Source organism: Perissodus microlepis, chromosome 1 (assembly GCF_051167445.1).
Source record: "Perissodus microlepis isolate ML-2025 ecotype Zambia chromosome 1, ASM5116744v1, whole genome shotgun sequence".
NCBI lineage: Eukaryota > Metazoa > Chordata > Actinopteri > Cichliformes > Cichlidae > Perissodus > Perissodus microlepis.
Window position 1 is genome coordinate 36,108,713 of NC_140461.1, and position 21,470 is coordinate 36,130,182.

The window sequence follows — 21,470 nt, forward strand, 5'->3', positions numbered from 1 at the left end:
GCTATCAGGTCTGAAAACTGGAAGTGCCTCTAAACTGTGTTTTTAATTTCCAACAGAGGTGACACATCTAGTCTGTAAAAACCCAGACTGCCAGTTTCATAACCACAAGTTTCATCTCTTGATGGATATAATATGATATTTTTCTAAACATTATATAGTTGAAAACACAATAATGCAAGCTGTGCTTTACAGTGTGACTGACCTGGGAAGCCTGTGCACGTCTCTCAGTTTCTCTCTCAGCTCTTGGTTTGGGTCACAAAGTCCCAAAAGTCAAAAGTTGTAAAAGGGAAAATGCTCTGCTTGACTTCACTAACCGAAGTCTACGATCCTAGACTTTATTCTGGTCACTTTGTCACTGATGTTCTGGAAACAGGTCAGCTGTGCTTTTGATCACCTGGGAAACTGCTGGTTTCAGGTAGAGTTGGATGTCTTGAGACCGGTCTCGAGACCACTTTTACGTGGTCTTGGTCTCGTCTTGGTCTCGACGGACTTTTGTCTTGGTCTCGGTCTTGGTCTCGCTGTTTCGGTCTTGCGTTCTCAAATCGACATAGTGTTCGGGACAACGAGTCAACCCTCAGCGGAGCGGGGGGGTGGCTTACTGGGCTTAAGCCCGGGTCATTTTTTCAGAAGCATGGGGTCTTTTGGAGTGTAATTTGTTAGTTAGATGCCTGACTGACAACTGTATAAAACAAAAACAACACACGAAGCACAGAGCGCACCGTCGTAAATTCCCCCTAATTTTGGTATGATCCGAGCTCAGGCACTAGGCGACTGAGCACAGCACCCATGTGAGCGAGGGGGGAGAAGCTGCTGCCTGCGAGTTTGCTGCAGACAGAGGAGAGCTTAAGTTTGACCAGGTACCAAAGCAAATCATTCGTACTGAACTAATAATGTAAATATGACGGTGTATCACAAAAGATTGATATCAAACTGATCACTTGGTTGCGTTACTTGCTCTTCGAGTGAATCAACAAATGGATAAATAAAAAGCCGAACAGCAATGCTGATTTTTTAGAGAGTCTTAGCTTACATTTCATATTTTCAGTTGTTACCCTCCACGGCTAAACAAACTCTCTAAATCGGTTTCAATTGTGTACTGATGAACACAAAAATGGACATAAGGAGCTTCTTTCAAAGAAAAAACTCAGGTAGATGTTATTTTATATATTATGCTTTGGATGTTGTTCAGTATATCTATGCAAAACAAGAGGAATTTCAATACACAGCAGTATATTCACAGTTGGAACCAGATATTTACACTTTAGGGAGAAAACATAAAAACTTTTTTTTACTGTTAAACATCAATTTAGAGTAAACTTTTGTTTTAGATAAATAAATGTTGAAATATCTTTTGAATTAGTTAAATGTCAGAATAAAAACAGGGAGCTGTCTATTTTAATCACTTTCATCAAATTTAGGAGTACATATACACTAAGTTTATTGTTAATTAATAAGAAAACTCCAGATTCCATTCTGAGCTGAAGAAGCTTCTGATAGGTTAGTAGAGTCCATGTGAGTAAATTGGTGGCACAGCTGTGGATGCATATAAGGCAAAACACAGAGCCTGTTTCTTTGACATGGGAAAATCAAGAGATATCAACCAAAACACCAGGAAAAGAATTGTGGAGCTCCATAAGTGTGGCTCAATTTTGAGTACAATTTGGTGCCATTTACAATTAAGAAATACAGATAGTTTCTCTCTTTACTCTTAAAGTTAACAAATATGTTTTTTATATTTATCAATCTAAAAAAATAAACATTTAGTCTGATTTGATGTTACAATTAAAAAAGTGTTTGTGTTTTTATCTGAAGAGTTTGTAAATATCTGGTTTCAACTGTATATTTGATGATGTTGGTGTTTGGCTTGATTGTCAGCACAAAGAGGGAGAGAGAGAGAGAGAGGAACAGAGAGAGAGAGAGAGAATGACGACAGAACAGAGATGGAACAAAAACAGGTGAGACACACATGTTAGTCAAATGGTTGTTTGCCAAAACTCATCAGAACATGTATCTAGTACCTAGTGTTTCTTTTTAGATACCATTTGTTACTTTTCAAATTCTATATTTATTAAGTTATGCAGGCTTGTTTGCACAACAAGGCTAAATAATTATATAAACATTTCTCAATCTAAATATTGTACTTTGGTAGAATTAAAAAATAAGTGTAGTGCAGGTCTATGATGATTTTTAGTGCTACTATCATCTAGTTCTGATTCTGGTTCTGTCTTGGTTACTGTTGTAGTCCTGTTTTAATTCCGGATCAGTTCTGGGTCTGGTTGAATTGGGGTTTAGTCCCTGTGTCTTGATACAGGCCCGACTTTGTTCTGCCTTGCTGCTTAATTAAAAAACTAGTTTAAGGTGTCCTGCATATGTATATAGAAGTGTGTGTGTGTGTGTATATATATATATATATATATATGTATATGTGTATATATATATATGTATATGTGTATATATATGTGTGTATATATATATATATATATATATATATATATATATGAAGTCATTCTTTTTTGAACAAAACTCAAAACAAACCATAATAATCTTTCAGTCATTTCTACCCTCACTTGATTTCCTTTCGCTGCTCAGCTCTCACAAAGTGGCTCAGTTATGCTCCAATCACTCCATATTGTGGCCAATCACATGCGAGGATATAGGATAATATCATTATGTGAAAAACAGAGAGGGTGAGAGACGCGACAGTCAAGTGGAGCATCCGTCTGTCCTCTCAGTAAGTGAGTGAGACAGTAGACAGCGGTGAGGAGGGCTGTGCGAAAGCAAAAACACATAAATATGCCTGACACCCATAAACGAAGCAGCATCTGGCTGCAGTTTAAAGACTTTTTTTGTCTCGGTCTCGGTCTTGGTCTCGTCTCGTCTCGACTCGGTCTCGGTCTCGGATTAGGCGGTCTTGACTACAAGTCTAGTTTCAGGTACTCTGTAAAGAATAAAAACCAGTGGTTGAGTTAATGAACTCAACTTTTTTTTAAGGTAGAAAAGGAAAAAATAAATGTTGTCAAAGACAGACTGACCTGGCTTTTCATTGCTGTCTTTGTGTCTAAGGCCAGCCCATCAGTGCTGCTCACACAAAGGACAGCACTGCTGTGTGTTCTGACTTGTGTTTGCTCCAAGCTGTGTGTGCATTTGATGTATGTTTACAGTCTTGGACCCACACAACAACAGCAGCAGCAAAATAATCAAATATAAAAGTAAATGTAGAAAATCATCTTAGCTGAGAACACAGAAGCTTCATTCTAATGCAAGCCGAATATACTCTTGCATGACAGATGTGGAAGCTCTAAGTCAACAGTTACTGGCTTTGTAAACTAATGATACATGCTGAGATAAATAGATGAAGCGCTCAAAACAAGATGAAGAAGTTTTGCAGCTAGTCGAATCAAACTTTTGTCTCTGGCAGCAGACCATATGTTCATTCGCTCTTTAAATGCAATATTGACTCGGCTGGGGTTTAGGCAACGTGCTGTGATCTGAGACCGTCTTGCCACATTGTGGTGATTTCTTGATGGGAAGATGGCTCAGTGATGTCTCATAATGAAAACTCAAACGCAAATAACGGGAGAAGTGACGATTTCGCTCGCACATCACTCGTATCAGCTCACCTCTGTTTTCAATTTCACTCAATGTAATCATGGATATGAGTGTTTGCAGCCGCTCGCCTCCCCTGACTCTCCTCCCCCCTCAGATTAAACTGCAGCCAGCGGGAGATAGAATGATGCCGTCAGATGGAGCACCAGATATCAAAAATATCACAAATCAATGCTTATTCCCCATACAGCAAAACTAACACACAGTTTAACTCACATTGAGAACATAAATGGATTTACGGTGGGCTCACTCAGCCAGTCAGCAGCTCTTGATCAAATGTACTGAAGGGCAGCAGTGGGCATGTACTGTGTGTGTGCAGTAATCTTATAAGCACAAATAAAATTCCTCTCTGTTTGTGTTTGGCAACAAGAAGTAATTGTTAAACCCAACAAGTAAATATTGGTTCTAAAGTATTTTCTTCATGTGAAAGTAACAAAAACATAGGAAGTCATTTTTCGCAGGATTAAAAAGGTTCTTCACTCATAAAAAAAAAACTCCAGCGAGGCTAAGAGGGGGACGAGTATCGTTTTCAGTTTTGTACCTTTATTTGTGTTCTCATCTTCTTATTGTGAAGGTTTTGGGTTCTGTTTTGCATTTCTATTTTCTCCAGTTCTTCTTGGCGTGTGATTATGTAGTTCTTACGTTTTGGTTTCCATACTCCTCTGTTCTGTGTCCAGTCAGTGTCTGTGTCTGCCCTGGTTCCTCGTCTCTGTTCCCTCTGTTGCAGTGCCTGCTTGTGAGTCTGTAGGTTCAGTCTGTGGTTCTTGTTTTACTTTGAAAGTCCATGTCTCATGTTAATGCATCTGGTTTTGCTTCCTTTGTCTCATCAGCCCTGATTTGTCCCAGCTGTGTTTCCCTCCTGTCTCTCATTCCCTGATTGCTCCCTCTGTGTATTTAAGCCCTGTGTTTTCTTTGGTCTGTCTTGCGATCTGCCTTCATCTCATGCTGTGTGCTTTGGCTGCCTGTCTGTGTAAGTTTATTTTGTATTTTCAGTTTAGTTAGACTGGGTATCAGCAGTAAAGCTGTTTTTCAGAATGCACTTTTTGCCACCTGGTGTCTGCACATTAGGTCCTCCATTTCACCACTCCTGCCTGCACACAGCCTTCACATGACATGATCAGGATAAGTGGTCGAACAAAGTTGGTTATCAACTCATTAGGTTAATCAAATCCCCAATCCCTGTGAGTGCCACCTACTGCAATCAGAGACATCAGAGAAAATGATGATAGAAATCTCTAAAGAACAAAAATATAAAAGCAATAATGATAAGGGGACTAGGACGAGATTAAGGCTGAGTGCGCTGTTGGTGCTGCTGTTTCTGAGGTTGCATGTTAGAGCTCAGAAACTTTAATGTGTCAGTGGATGCAATTCAAAGTTCACCGCCCCACTGTCACGGGCAAAGGAGTTTACTCATGCGCAGACCGGGATTCACAGTCCAAGACAGTTGTTTCTATTCACACAGTCACCAGGTGCGATACATATATATTCAAGAGGGGGAAATCCGGGGTTCCAAGGGTCCAAAAGGGAATTCCGGGAAAGGGAATGGCTCTCTCACACTCTACCTCACGGTTCCACACACCAACTCACTCACATCCCAGACGGCAGATTTGGGTGCAGGTCCGGGGAAACTGTACACAGAAGAAGGTAGTTACAACAAGGACACACACTCACAAAGAAAAGGGTTCAGGAAAGCTAGAGTCTGAACACTAACGTGTGTCGCACAATCATCCAGCAAGGAGAGGATCTGTGTCCCGGCTTTAAATGGCAAATAAGCACAACAGCAGCGTGACTGGAAACAGGAGCGTGGGCCAAAAGCAGAAGCCCGCAGTGAGCTCCATGTAGCCTGGTGGGGCCAGCCGGGCAGACGCGTGGACCATGACACCCACATACCATCCGATAAAATTAGGAATTGTTTCTTTAGTTTGTTTTCAAAGTGAAATTAATTTGATTGCTTGGACTGATATGTGTTCTGGTGTTAAAGACACTTATCAGTAGATTAGAGTCAAGTATAAAAACATTTTAATGATTTTTTTTTTTTTAAACACCAGATTAACACATGAATGTTTGAGTGATAATGCAACAACACACAGGTAGCACTTTATTCAGTGGTTTCACTGAGGTACAGTTTAAGAAAATTGCAGACATGTTCCCCCAGCAGAGAGTCAATAATGACTTTCTTCATCTCCATCCAATCACCAGCCACCTAGAGCTCAGCATAATGTTAGAACATCATCGAAGACATGGAGGAAACACAATATACAGAGGATTCAAATCATGACCTGGGTCATAACACTTGTGATCCAGAAACACAGCATAACTACACGCGTGAAGACAAATCCCTGTTTATTTCAGCTCAAATTGAGAAGCAGGATAAGGTTCAAGGCCACGTGAGGCAGCCATTAATCAGAGCTCTGCGTTTTTCACCTGGGATGTTCAGACTTTCTGCCAGATCAGTCCGGAAATTCATTTAGGGCACAGGAAAAATATTGTAGATATTATCTTTAAACAGGACTTTCTATCTTACTTAAGAAAAAAAGGTTGTAATTATAAAATAAGCTTAAGGCACTTGTCAGTCACAGTTACTAATGGCAACGGGGACTTTGGAAACTCAAAAGGGTTCACTTGTGTTGACAGATGAAAAAATGTTCAAGAACCCGAAAATTTCACATTGATATGGATGCAGTGAAATGCACTGTGTGCAGCTGCATGAAGCCACATTTGGCCTGTACTGGTTGCATTTTACCCCCACAAAGTTCCTGCTTTTTTTTTTTTAACATGCTCTTGGTTCTGTTGACAAGACTCACTGAGATACAGAAAAACTTTCTCAGCAAGTCGTAAAATATTGTTCCATTAATTTGGAAATGTAAAGTAATCATTTATTCTTTGTGCACCAGAATCCAGCAGTGATTTTACAAACAGCGAGTTTACACAGTTCCAATATTTAAGATTTATAGAGAACAAATCACTCCAACAAACTGCCAGAGAGAGAATACTTTTCTGTTTTAAAGTTAAGAAGTACCGTTAAACTTTGCTGTTAAACAGAAGCTCATGTGCTTTACAGCTCGCCATCTGTGCTTCAGACAGAGCAGCACTCAGCTGCACTGCTACAGCCTCTCAGCTCAGATGTGGATCTAAAACATCCCCATGGAAATGAATCTTCTTTCTGCACTGATGTCCATTTCCTGTAAGCACTCTCCACCTATCGGTTTTATTCTCTCTTGAGCTTCTCTGGCACACCAGAGGACCTATCAGTCTTTGCTATTGCCTGCTGTGCATCTGTACTGATGGAGAATATGTAAATGGCCTAAGTGCACTTCCTCACATAATACGCTGATGATACGTGAATAGAACTGGAGCATCTGATATCAGGGTGTACATCAGCATCATGAGAACAGAGGCTTTGTCATTTCTTTATTGTACGTAAAGCGGTAACATATGTGCTATTAAAAATACTTAGACTGCTTAAAATGCTGAATCATTCCAGGCTAAATGAAGGTCATAGATCCAAAACAGATGTTTGGATCTATGACCAGATGTTCTGGCCTTGGAAAAGTGAACATGAACGTGCTGACTCTTTCCTGTTTCACTGCTGTGCCTCTCTCCACAAGCATGCTGTTTAATATTTCTCATGATGTCAGTGTTTGAGTAAAACCATAATAAACAATGTAACACTTCTCCATAGGTGAAGTGTGCAGTTTCTTCTTCTCTTTGCACATGAGCCATGAAAGGTTTCAGAGAAACAATACAATACAATACAATTTTATTTATATAGCACATTTAAAAACCCGAAGGCACACCAAAGTCCTTCACAGTAATATGGAGAGTCAACATAAGTCAATAACAGGGTACAAATCGGGCACTAGACCAGGAGAGTTAGATAAATACAAAAATCTGCTAAGAAGACAAAAACAGCAGTAAAATTAATAAAAAAATAATAAATTTAATAAAATCTAATAAAAGATTTAAAAGTTTAAAATTTAAAAGATTTAAAAGGGTATTAACTGGTCAGGAAAGCCAAGTCAAATAGATATGCTTTTAATCTTGATTTAAAGGATTGGATAGAGTCCAAGGCTCGAATAGAAGCAGGGAGGCTATTACAAAGGTTGGGTGCAGCTGAAGCAAAGGCACAATCGCCTCTGGTCTTCAGTCTAAACTTAGGTTGGGCCAGGAGTAATTGACCTGATGATCTTAACGCACGACAAGGAGTGTACAAATTGAGGAGGTCAGTGAGGTAGCTGGGCACAATGTTATTCAGGATTTTAAAAGCGAGTAGCAAGATTTTAAACTCAATGCGATATTTGATTGGTAACCAGTGTAGATCAACAAGAGCCGGAGTAATAGGGTCAAATTTTCTAGTTCCAGTAAGAAGGCGAGCCGCAGCATTCTGAACGAGTTGCAGCCTTCGAAGAGAGAAGGCTTGGAGACCACAGTAGAGAGAATTACAATAATCTAACCTGGAGGTCACAAAAGCGTGGATAGGTTTTTCCAGGTCCCTGTGTGGTATATAATGCTTAGCTTTAGAAATCTGGCGCAGTTGAAAAAAAAAAACAGATTTAACTACAGATGATACTTGCTTATCGAGCTTAAAGGAGCTATCCAAATAGACACCCAGGTTACGCATAGAATCAGAGAGAGAGTTAGCAAGGGGCCCCAGCAGGGCAACAAGCTGGTCTTGAGGAATATGGCTGTCGAACACCATAACTTCAGTTTTTTTCTCATTTAAAACGAGAGAATTTTCTGACAGCCAATCTGTAACCTCTCTCAGGCAATCGTACAGGGAGTTCAGTGATGCTGACAAATCATCAGTCAGTTGACAATAGATTTGAATGTCATCAGCGTAAAAGTGATAAGAAATATTGTATTTTTCAAATATTGAGCCCAAGGGTAGCATATGCAAAGAGAATAATAAAGGGCCCAATACAGACCCCTGGGGCACACCACAGCAGAGAGGGGCAACAGAGAAGGATCTATCTGTGAGGTAAGAATTAAACCAGTTAAGGGCAGAACCCTTGATGCCTACAACATGCTCTAGCCTCCTCAAGAGTATATTATGATCAACCATGTCAAAGGCTGAAGACAGATCCAATAAAACTAAAACGGCAGGGCGACCAGAGTCAGCAAATACAAGAAGATCGTTATAGACTCTTAACAGGGCCGTTTCAGTGCTATGGTGTGGCTTAAAGCCAGACTGGTATTTGTCAGTGATATAATTTGCAACTAAGTAAGCCTGTATTTGGAGAAAGACGGCTTTCTCTAAAATTTTTGATAAAAACGGAAGCTTCGAGATTGGCCTATAATTGCCAGGGTCTTTCTGATCGAAATTACTTTTTTTAAGAACGGGGTGCACTACCGCATGTTTAAAGGCAGTCGGGACACAGCCCACAAACAATGATAAATTCATTAAGAATAAGATGCAAGGCCCAATTTCCTCAAAACCTTCCTTGATAATTTGGGATGGAAGGATATCGTGCACAGAATTTGAGTTTCTCAGTTGTTCAATTATTTCCTTAAGAGTGGGGAGTAGGGATGGGTATCGTTTAGGTTTTATCCGATACCAGTACCAAACCGGTACTTTTGAAACGGTCCCGGTGCTTAAACGGTACTCAAACCGGTGCTTAAAGAATGGAGAACACAAACTTTGTCCAAAAACCTCTCATGTTTAGCTGTTTTTTTTTTGTAAAAATATATAACAATGTTAGCCTTTTCTGCAGCTATAGGGGATTTATGGTATCACTCTTGGCTGGAAGCAGTGCTTAATCAATGGGGGGGAAAAAACACCAACTTTGTCCAAAAGCCTCTCATGTTTAGCTGTTTCCCACTTTTTCTTTGGTCATTTTAGCTTTTTTGGCCAGGGTGAAGGGAGTATCTGCCATCAAACAAGAAGACAGCTGCATGTAACTACGACGGTGTTTGCTAGTTCACCTTACATGCATTAATGTAATAACATGGTTAGCCTACTCAGCGTAAATTACACATGAACAACATTAAGCTACTAACCCAGAGAAGAACGGCTGCTGCTGCCATCATCATCCGTCATCATTTCTGCTACACTGGCAGGGCTAGGTGCCAGGACTCTCCTCTTCGGGTTTTTGGGGGATGTTGCTAACTCCGGGACCAATAACAGGCAACCCACCCGCAGTAGATGTGCTCGATGTGAGGTCTCACAGCAAGCTATCAAATACGGTGCATTTCTCGGCTTTTAAAAAAACGCTATGCGTCGCCAGGTGTTCCATCAGATTTGAGGTGTTACCTCCTTTGCACAGTATCACCTTAAAGCACTTGTTGCAGGCTGCTGAGTTTGCATCTTTTGCTGTGAAGTACAGCCAGACTTTGGGCGTTTTTAATCTGTAGCTCTGCTCTAAAAGAACCTACGTACCTGGGCCCGCCTACTACTCTTGCAAAGGTAAAATGATTGGCTAGAATTCAAAGTGAGTGACATCTCAGGAAAAAAAAGCACCGAAATAAAGCACCGAAATGTGCGCTGCTTTTCGGTCTGGTTACTACCGTTTATGTCAGAACCGGTACCCATCCCTAGTGGGGAGTGATAACAGCTCAAAGTGAGAAAAGGTGGACATGCATCCTAAAACCGGAACAGGATTCAGCACAAGAGAGTGAGAGTGTGAAGCCTTCAGTAATAAAACTTGTCCACTAAAATGATTAAGAAATTGCTCACAGAGAGCCTGAGAGGCCGAGCTCGAAGAGTCCAGACAGGGATTTATCACTGAATTAAAAATTTTGAATAACATTCGGGGGTTGTGGCTATTAGTCTCAATAATGTCTGATAGGAAAGCTGCTTTAGCTGCCTTTACGGAGTTCTGGTAGAGAAAGCGGCTCCTACAAAGAATGTCATAGGATATCTGAAGCCTGTCTTTTTTCCACCTCCTTTCAGATTGACGGCAGGCACGACGTAAGGCTCATATAGTGTCATTTAGCCATGGTTGATGAGAAGTTCTGGGACGTTTCATCTTTATAGGGGCCACAGTATCTAAGATGGAACAACAGGTGGATAGCATAGCGTTGGCAAAATCATCAACCAATGGAGGTGTGTAACAGTTTGTATCAGTGAAGTCTGGATCAAAAAAGGCAAAGTTTAGAAAGGTCGTATTGAAGTTAGCCACAGTCTCAGAGTTAATGATACGTACAGGGCGATGACAGCCTTTAGAATTTAAATCAATTGCACATAGCTCAACATCAAACATGACCAAAAAATGGTCAGAAATACCAGCATTATCAATGTCCATAGTACAAATATCCAAAGCATATGAGAGGACCAAATCCAAGGTATGACCTTTAAGATGAGTTGGTTCCCTGACCCACTGACTAAAAGAGTCAATTAGGGCAAGAAAATCCTTGGCTAGGGGGTCATCAGCACAACAAATATGTATGTTAAAATCTCCAGTGATAAGAGCTTGGTCATAACTTAATAAAAATGAACCTAAGAAGTCAGCAAATTCACAAATAAAAGACCTATTATATTTAGGTGGTCGATAAATCACAGCACATAGAATCGTTGGGGGTCCGGCAAGCTCCAATAGTTGAACCTCAAAACTAGAATAGGTAGGAGAGGGCAGTTGCCGAACTTTAAGTTTGTTTTTAAAAACAGAGGCCACGCCTCCACCTCTTCCCGGGGGCCTCGGTGAACTGAAGAATACACAGTCCGGAGGTAGCTCTGAAAAGGAAGAGGACTCACCAGGACGAATCCAAGTTTCAGTCAATAACAGAGCATCAAGCCGAGAGGTGAGGAAGAGGTCATTTAAGATGAAGGTTTTATTCACCAGCGATCTTGCGTTTAATAAAGCCATCCGAGAGATCGGCATCTTATCTTTGCTGGAAGCACGTCTTAGCTGGCTTAAATGCCTGTGCCGTACACCATCACTGGGGGACCCAATCCAAACACGAACAGGCAGAGAGACTACCGGAGAAACCGGACAGGCTTGTTTACGGACCGGACAGATCCAGCGATGGTTGAGCAGCCTGAAGGATGATGGATCCCGAGCGGATGGAAGTCGTATAATCCCCGCGGTGGTGAGGGAATTAGCTGCAGCTGATGCTTTAAGGTAAGCCTTTAAGCGAACCTGAAACCCACTCCGTTTGTCCTGCTCCCTATAGCGCTTCTTAGGCGGGGAGCAGAGAGGGGAACCGTATGAACTAGTAGAAGAGATGATACATGGAAAGGTAGCGTCTCCCAAATTCCAGCCTTGATCCAACCCAGCATAGGGGGGAAACGAAGATTTAACAGAGTATCCCGGTCATAGGTGATTAATGCATAACCATCTGGGTGGCATAGTGCCAGAAAGATAACAAATAATAAACAAATATCAAGGAAAAGAGATCGACAACAGAGACGAGGACGGCCTGCCGTACACACTGGCGCCATCTTCATGGAGAGAGGACGCGCACTGCTATCATGACAAATTTGGTAAAACAGGCAAGTGCAAAGGTACACCAGCAGTTTCGTTTTAGCATGTACATGTGGCTGTAGCTCAGGAGGTGCAGCACATCATCCGTGGAAAGTTAGCGGTTCAGTCCTTGGCTACTCCAGCTTGCATGCCCTGGGCAAGATATTGAACCCCAGGTTGCTCTCTGATACACCCATAGGAACTTTTCCAACCCCCTCCATCTGCATAAAAGCAGTGTTGGCACACACTGGTGTTACCAGACCCTCGTGTGCATCAGCTGAACAGTATTGTACTGCTGAAAGTAGTGTGTTGATACAAAAATGTTGAGAACAAGGCAATTAACAGTGGAAGAGAGACAGATCATTATAACACTTAAAAATGTAGTTCTGTCCTACAGAGAGGCTGCAAAGAAAGTCAAGGTGTCAGTGAGTACAGTTTCCTTCAGTGACAGGAAGAGGTCTGCAGACCCAAAGACACGACTGAACCAGAGGACACGTTTCTGAGAGTTAACAGCTTGTCTGATAGGTGGCTCACAGGACAACAGCTTTGACCTTAATAGTGGTCGTAGTAAGCAAGTCTCAGCTGTGAAGATTCAACTGTGAAGAGAAGACTTCGAGCTGTGGGTTTGACAGGACAAGTTGCAGCATGAAAGCCAGACGTCAGAATAAGACAGAGGTTTGCCTGGACCATGAAACACCGCCATTGGACTACTGAAGACTGGAAAAGGTATTATGGACTGATGAATCATCACACAGGATCTTTGTACGCCGTCGAGTAGGCAAAGGATGGTTCCACAGTGTGTGACATCAACTGCCAGGACTGGAGGAGGACGTATGATGGTCTGGGGCTGTTTTGCTGGATTCAGGGTTGGTGAAAATACAGTTTATTAGGCAGAAACAGTTTTTATAAGTCTCAGAAGCTTGCAAGGCAATATTTTGTATGACCACATTTATTCTCCAACACAGCCTGAACTCTCTTAGGCTGCCTTCTGTTCCATCCTCTGCCACCCTGCTTCAGTAATGTTGAGGGGAGGCCAAGCCATGACTGATACTGCTATCCTTTTACTGCATCAGCACGTGGGATCGCTGTCATGTAGAAATGCTTTCTTATCAAAAGCTTTTTGGCGTTCACGATTGGGAAACTGAGTTCCAAACCATGACAGTTTACAGATGGTTGTAGACACTCGGTGAAATAACTCTCTTGACCTCTATAGATCAAGAAATGGCTATTCCAATGGTAACTACATATGTATTGATCATGATGCTACTTCAGCCAGAAGGTAGAGCAGATTTACAGGCAGAGTGCAGCTGGTGGTCAGTATACAGTTAATGGTAAATGGTCTGTATTTGTATAGCGCTTTACTTGGTCTTAAGGACCCCAAAGCGCTTTACACTATACACGATCATCCACCCATTCACACACACATTCACACACTGGTGATGTCAAGCTACAGTGTAGCCACAGCCGCCTGGGGCGCACTGACAGAGGCGAGGCTGCCAGACACTGGCAAGAACAAGATCTGCTGCACAAACTCATTAAAAAGTATTAGTCATTAAGAAGAGAAGAGTGCACCAAAATCCAGCAAGGACATGTCAGTGCACACCTTTTAGCACGACTGTCAAGTTCTTCATTTGTAGTTTTATGGTTTGCAGAAAACGTATTACTGTGTATATCTGATGAATGAAAAATTGCCTCAAACATTTTTGTCAATAACCCTTACCTGTACTGGAAATGATGTCATTACCTGGTTTATGAAAATGTATCTGCAATGACCCTTTACTTCACATACGCTCACTGTTAAATAAAAGCTGTTTTGCTGCGTCTGCTTAATCTTCTGTATAAAGCCGGTCCCAGTGGAAATAAACTGGAGAAATAAAACATGATATAAATAGTCCAGGATAACACTGCAGTGTGTAGCTATTGGTTGTTACATCTATATACACAGTGTATATATATATATAGATGTTTGAGACTATTATCAGCTGTAATCACTAGCATCCTGTTTTCCTTTGTGATTTTCAACAAAATCGTTTTTTAACTCTGTTTTTGTTCTTTGAGAAAAGAAACGAAGGCAGCAGTGTGTCTCCTACAGACTCGAGCTGCTGGAGGTTGTTAGTAGCTATAAAAGAACATTGATTCACCAGCCAGTGCATTACGGTCTCAGTGGACATGCTGTCTAGATACAGGTCCACCACGACAAATCAACACTGTAATGTAGTTCTCTGCAGCGGCGTCCGGCTGCTATGAGTCTGGGTCAAGAGACGTTCTTTCAGACGTTTGTCAGCTGCATGGTTGCTGATGTTCCCCAAGTATTTCTGCATTTCCTTTTTATGATGGAGTGATGTCATTAACTTTTCAAAGATGGATTCATTTTACCTCTGTCTGCATCATGTGTTTCCACTTCACTTAGTCATTTCCTGCATTTTCCAAAATGCCTTCTGACAACCTCCAGAGAGGGGATTTAATGTGCTGTGTTCTGCAGTGGGGTGCAGTGGGTTTTGCAATTTAATGACAGAGAGACAAAAACAGGGTTGCAAGTGTCACAGCTTTGATTGATCTTAAAGTTTCTGTGGCATACTTAACGGACATCAGTGATTGGCTGCTGCCCTTCCTCCATGCACTGAACATGTGATCAGTGTTGGGCTCATAAACAGTAATTACTACATGTACATGAACACTTTACTCCCAGAAGAAAGTAATACGTTATACTACTCTTCGCATTACTTTTGCATTTCTCCATAAAATGATCTGAAACGCTTTGTCTCATAATTACCATTTAAGAACATAAACCTATGGGCCCCACACACCAACACACATCCCTGTCCCCATGAGGACATACAGCCAATCTTTTTCTGAGTATTTATTTATGAACACAAAGCCAAAAACACAAAACAAGGATGAAAACTAGCACAAAGAGCCACAGTCATTCTACTTTAGACACATAAACAGGTAGAAATGGAGGCTGACTGCTCATCAGTTTGTTACCTGTTAAAGTTCAGGCTCTGGCTGCTGGGCTGAGGTCCACATTCACTAAGATTTAACATCACTCTGGCTTCTTGGCTAGCTTAGAGCTAGCATGCTATCCTGCAGGTGCTTTCAAAGAATCAAAGTTATAGATTAGCGGTACAATACAGTTATTTCTTTCCTGAATGCAGTTTGCACTTTACCATCATGCTCTCATTCTTTTGTGTAATAAAATATAAATAAAATGTCCACACTTTAGATTGTGCCACTATTCTCCTCCAGCACACAAACTAAAATCAGCTGACCCCAAGTGCAAGTGGAACCAATAAGCATAATCAATATCCAAGCAGACTAACAATTCCGAGACCGTTCTCACTCCCGAGGCGTAACATCCCGACGTTTTGTCACGTTCCGCAGCGTTCCTGAGGAACATGAAAGGTGACCTTCCGCGTTGTTATGGTACGTGCCAGGTTATGGATGAAATCCAGTGGAATGACGCTCCCGCAGTAATAGACGTTCCAGCCATGTATTCCAGCCCTAAACCTAACCTTCTCCCTAACCCTAACGTTATTCCTAATCTTAACCAGCACTTTAATGACGTTAGCTAGTGTTTTCCCAAGCGATTTTAAGAAAGTGAACGAACATGTGTCGATTGAGTGCAAACGGTTCTCATATGTCCTCATTTTTCCGAGCTCGTCGTTTAGGAACGTGATGGGGGCCCGAAAACGTAATATGTTGACTTTTTGTCACCTAGCGTAAGATGTTACGCTTTGGGAGTGAGAACGTGTTGCAATTCCAAGGAAATGAACTACTGGGAACTGGTCCTCTATAAGAACCGGTTCTTGATTCCTACCTCTAGGCACGTGTCTTGTTTTTGTAGACAAATAATATAAATATGACTCTATGTTAGACATATGTCTGTAAATAACCATTACATCATCACATCATTTCATAAGGATTTTGCAGGTGGGGATTAAATACACTACAGTACATTGTTTGAGTCTTTCGGCTACTTCAGTCTGAAAATGTAACTATAATGAATGTGAAGGCAGAGGCGGAATAATATTCAGGACGAGATCTGAAACAGGAGAACAAAGCTTTATAAAAACATTTTAAAATCACATTTCCACCTGCAAAACCAACAGAGATGACCGTCAAATTATGAAACAAGGTTGCAATTTGTGAAACAGAAAGTGACTTTTTGAAACTTTGGAAGCTCAGCGGACATAATGTCTTTAAAGCTAATAGTTATTACTGCTGCTTAGATAACTAATAAAAAAAATGAGCAGTAAATGAGAGTAAAGTAATAGAAAAGAAAATAATTTCCTCATAATGTTTTGACTAATTTGTTGCCATTAAGACAGAGCATTTAGATGACAGGAAGCAATAAATGAAGTCAATGTTTTGCTCTGTGTTTTTGTAAATGAGATGATTTTGACCCTGCTGTGAAAACCTAAATCACAATGTTCTGCTAGAATTTCCCGGATATTATTAAAGTTCCCAGAGCTGTTGCCGGCAAGGTAAAAGTTTGCACTCTTGCCCAAACTTTCTTGACACCGCTGACCTTTAAAGGAAACAAAGAAAAGCAGAAACTCCAAAATGGAAAATGCTGTATCATATTACTCGTGTCACCAAATTTAATTTTAAACCGTGCTCTGCCGACTGTAACACAGTGCTGCTGGAGCCTTCCTGTTTTTGTGATAAAAGATTTTCATGAGGGTTTGACAAGCCTTCCTCTGAAGGATTTATGTGTTTTCATTCTCTCTGCCAGGCGGTTCCGCAGGCAGCAGCTAATGTCTCTCAATCAACCAACAGTCAGGAGCTAATGGCAGCTATTTTTGTTCACAAAGACTCATTTAAAAACCCTCAAAGAGCAGCAAATTGCAACAAATGACTAGTGTGGCAGCAACCGACTCTCATCAGCGTTTGTGCTGACTGATAGTTATTTCTCTCCGGAGAGACAAAGATTGCATTAAAAAACTATATCTAGTCAGTTTTTCTCCCCTCTATTATTGTAAGATATATGTTTTTGATTAGCAGTAAATGTGGACGTGACTTTGACTTGAATTTTGACCTATTACCTCCTGATGTGTAAGTTATAATCTGTGACGAGCCCAGTCCAGGTTTTGGAGAAAAGCAAACATGTAAATAGTTGTTTTGATGTAAATAAGTTAGAATATTTTTCCCCCTTTGCTTCAATTGCCCAGGAAATTTGAGTAAAAGAAAATACGTATTTTAAAGGCTTCAGGGTCGGGTATTGATTTAGAGTTCACAAAGTTAATCTCCAACTGATGAGCTGCATAGAGCTAGGTGTTACTAGTGGTGGTAAATTCAGTTCTTTTTACTGAATCGAGTTTTAATGAGTCACTCACCAAAGTGAATCGAGTTTTTTGAGTCCTTTCAGTCACTGAGTCAATTGACCAGAGAGTGCAAAAAAATTTACATTTTCACTCAAACTTAATTTGTTTCTCTTTTCATGTAAATCCTACTGCTAAGATTGTCAGGGCTCTGTGTGCAGGCGGATGGAGAGGAGGATCCAAATGCGAGACTCTGAGACTGAATTGAAACTGAGAACCTTAGCTTTATTGCTGGTGATAAACGAAAACATGAACTGAACAATGACACTGAGAACTGAACATACAGGCATAATTCTGAGGGTACGACGCGACACCAAGCATGGGAAAACACAGGGCTTAAATACACAGGGTAGTAATGAGGGAATGGGCAACAGAAGGGAGACACAGCTGGGGGAGATCAGGGCTAACGAGACGGGGGAGCTAAGCTGCACACACTAACATAAGACAAAGACTTTCACAATAAGACAGGAAACAAGAATTACTAAACCAGATGCAGACATGACACTGAGAGACAGACTAGACACTGAACAGAAACTGCAATACACATGAGAACCCAAAACCTAAGAACTGATCCCTCACCAAGAATAACAGAAACAGATCCATAATGATAATAATAAACAAAGCACCAGAACATCAGAAAACAATCCATAATGCAAAAATAAACCAAAACATAATAAACTCAAAACACTGGGCCCAACGGACCCAGAACCGTGACAAAGATGAGTGATTGAAAAAGAAAAACAACTATTTTTATAGAGCAAAAAAGAGCAAAGGGAACATTTATTTTATTTATTTTTATTTCATTTTATTAGTATTTTCCTCAAATGTGTCAAATATATATTTTCTCATCTAAATGTTCACTGAGCTGTGAGCCAGGGGGCGGTAAGGCTCCTTAACATTGGTTGCCAACCAAGAAGAAGAAGTAACTGTGAGTCAGGAGGGAGGGGGTGAGTAACTCAAATGTGCTGTTAGCATGTTAGCAGAGCGATGCTACTGTGAACCGAGGAGCTATTGTCTTGATGTGAGCTTCTACTCAGGGTTTTTTCTTCCAGTTCAGAGCAGAAATGTTTTTGTTAAGAAACTGGCTGTTGCTTTTTTCCACACAATTTTAATTATAAGCTAGATATATTTCTACTAATGAAATTAGTTTGCTAACAGCAACAGGGATGAGTCAGTGAGTCAGTTGGGCTTGTGAATCATGATTCACGAGTCAGTAAAGTGATTCTCGAGTATTGAACGATTCGTTCATGATTCGCGCATCACTAGGTGTTACAGTGTTACATGTTCTGACTGTCTAGGATTGTGGTAAGGCTGGGTTCATTACTGATGATGTCTTAGATCTCATAGAGTTTCTGTTCATGATGCTGTTGGAAAATCAGGAAAAAGTCAGGGATTATGCTTTAGGAATTATTGTTACTGCCAAGTCGTAAAAGAAAAAAACATGCTTCGTGATGAAATTTAACAAAAGAGGGAAATTTGCAAAGAAAAACTTTTCCTGGCGCTGTTGGTAAATCAAAAACTAAACCCAAGAAATTCCTACGGAGCTCTGCGGTCATCTAATCTACCAGCTATGCTGCCTACACACACTGACACAACAGCAGCAACAATCTCCACACCCCCAAAAAAACATTTGTGTGTAAGTGAGCAGCAGTGAAAACGAAGCCTGGCCCAGTTTCCAGGCAGCAGCACCAGTAGCTCATTACACAAAATCAACAACGCTTCAAGCTACGACTATCAGTACGAGTACAGAGAACAGTATGTGGGAGGCAGACAAAGAAAAACATAAAGCTGCTAGCAAGTGTTACAGACCGCACAAAAGCACAGTTTCTGACAGATTATACGCAACTGCAAATGTTGAGATCGCTGCAGCTTGACTGGACTTTGGGAAATGGAGCAGTCAGCAATGATGCCAGGCCGGGTGATGAATGATGCACTGCACTGAACATAAGAATGGGAACCAGCCCTGGTCAGCAGCCTGCACTTATCTGTCTTTGGTATATGAAACAAAAAAGGAAGATATGAGGGCAGTGTGGGCTGTAAGAATGGTGAATCGCAATTTCCCCAGTATCTGTAGATATCAGTGCAAGGCTTAGAGTTAGAGTGTGATTTTTAAAGACTTGGCATTAATGTATACTTTATAGATACTTTATAGATCCCTGTGGGAAAAAATCTTCTCTGCATTTAACCCATTCACTCAGTGAAGCAGTGGGCAGCAGTGTGTAGGGACGGTACCTTGCTGAGGGGTGCCTCAGGGTAACCGTTCAGTGGATTCGAACCCCCGCCTTTCCGATCTAGTGGCCACCACTCTACCCTACCTACTGAGCTATCCCTGCCCTATTTGCCTTAGATGAACTGTAAACCCTCTAAAGTATATTTTCTTATTGAATAATAACCCCGACCTTAAATTTAACTTGAACCGTAAGCAAAGAAACCAGTCACAATATCTATCTGTGTCAGGCTTTGTGTTTTGCTAAGGGAAAACTTACTGAGAACCTTCACAGACTTACTATCATTATAGAAAAGTGTACATGTATGCCTCCAAGTAAGCTTTTACTATGATCTGTCTAATTCTTTTGTCCATTTTCTAAAGTTTAAGCTGAAAGACGAATGTCACTTTTTCTTTTACTATATAAACCTGTTTTCACTCTGAAACAACTTCAGAGTTCATTGGTGGCAACTCTCATAAAGGTCAGCAAATAAAAGGAGAAATGCGCACTGCTGCTGCACTCATAGTTCAGTTACTGTGTGTTTGCTGAGCTGTGTGCCTGAACAGACACAGATGGGGTGAAACGTGTTTACATGAACAGAAATGTCTCTTTCTTTTGTTGCTATGTTCCCCGTACAAACATAAAGACAGAAAGATTTGTATTATTTACTTGCATTAAGACTGACTGATGTGTTTCACACTCATTTGGCACAAAACAGATTGATGCCTCTTGTTTTTTACTATATCTTAATAATGTCTTCTGAGGTGAGTGAAACCAGTATTTTCCGAGTGTGCTTCAGCATTGTTGTGTTGCATTTATCATTTGTCAGGAGTTTTAAAAGTGATAACATGTTAAACTTTAGTTCCTTGGGGGGTGCAAACAGTTCCAGCATTAGTAATAACAATAACAAAAATAAGAATAATACATAATACTGCCATATGCAATACTTGCAGAATGATCCTTAAACAGCAATAATCGTTTTATCTCTAAACCACTACCTATGTTCAGTGTGTCTGTTGGTGTAACACAAGGCCACGGTTCTCTACAAGAGTTTTCAGATGGTAATGTTTGGCTACCAGGGAGAAAATATATATCAGACAAATCGAATGCCACATTCAAGGACCACAGTACATAAATCAGTTCCAGGTTTATTCAAAAAAAAATTTTTTGAGATATTTGAAGATATAATAATAATAATAATAATGGATTGCATTAATATAGCGCTTTTCGGGGGCCCTCAAAGCGTTTTACAATTCCACTATTTATTCACTCACACATTCACACACTGGTGGAGGCAGGTTGCAGAATAACAGAATAACAAGTATGAAGTATGCAACCAGAGCCTAGAATACCTGCGAGCAACCAGTTATCCAGTTACAGACTGTTGGAGGAGCGATTGCTTCTTGTTGTTCACTCATCATGGGCATGAATGTGACGGTCTTTTGTGATTTTAATAAATTCTTTGAATTGTTCTTTTTTCACGTTGGAATGGTTCTACAGCACGTATCTAACTTAAGAAAATCACTGGATTCACAAGTTGTTTTGGATTGTCCGTAAACGACACGGAGTCAAAAAGTATATATATATAGACTCAAATATATACATACAGTAAACCTTATTAATATTTGGTTAAATATTGAACTAAAACATTGAAGTGGGACCTCAATCTGATGTTTTTGGTAGCTATCAGTAAGGTCTAAGGAGCTTGGAATTTTGGACTTCTTGATGCTAAGGAAACTTACAGAAGTCCAGTCGCTTTTCTTTCCAAGCTCCTTAGACTACGATGACCTGGACGACTGAGAACCTTCACAGACATACAGCCGTCATTAAGCTTAATTCTGCATAATTCTGTCTGGATATTTGACTACTTGGTAGAATTGGTAAAGTTCATTTAAACCAGTTGGCTTCCTCAGAGAGAGTCAGGCTTTAAGCATGGA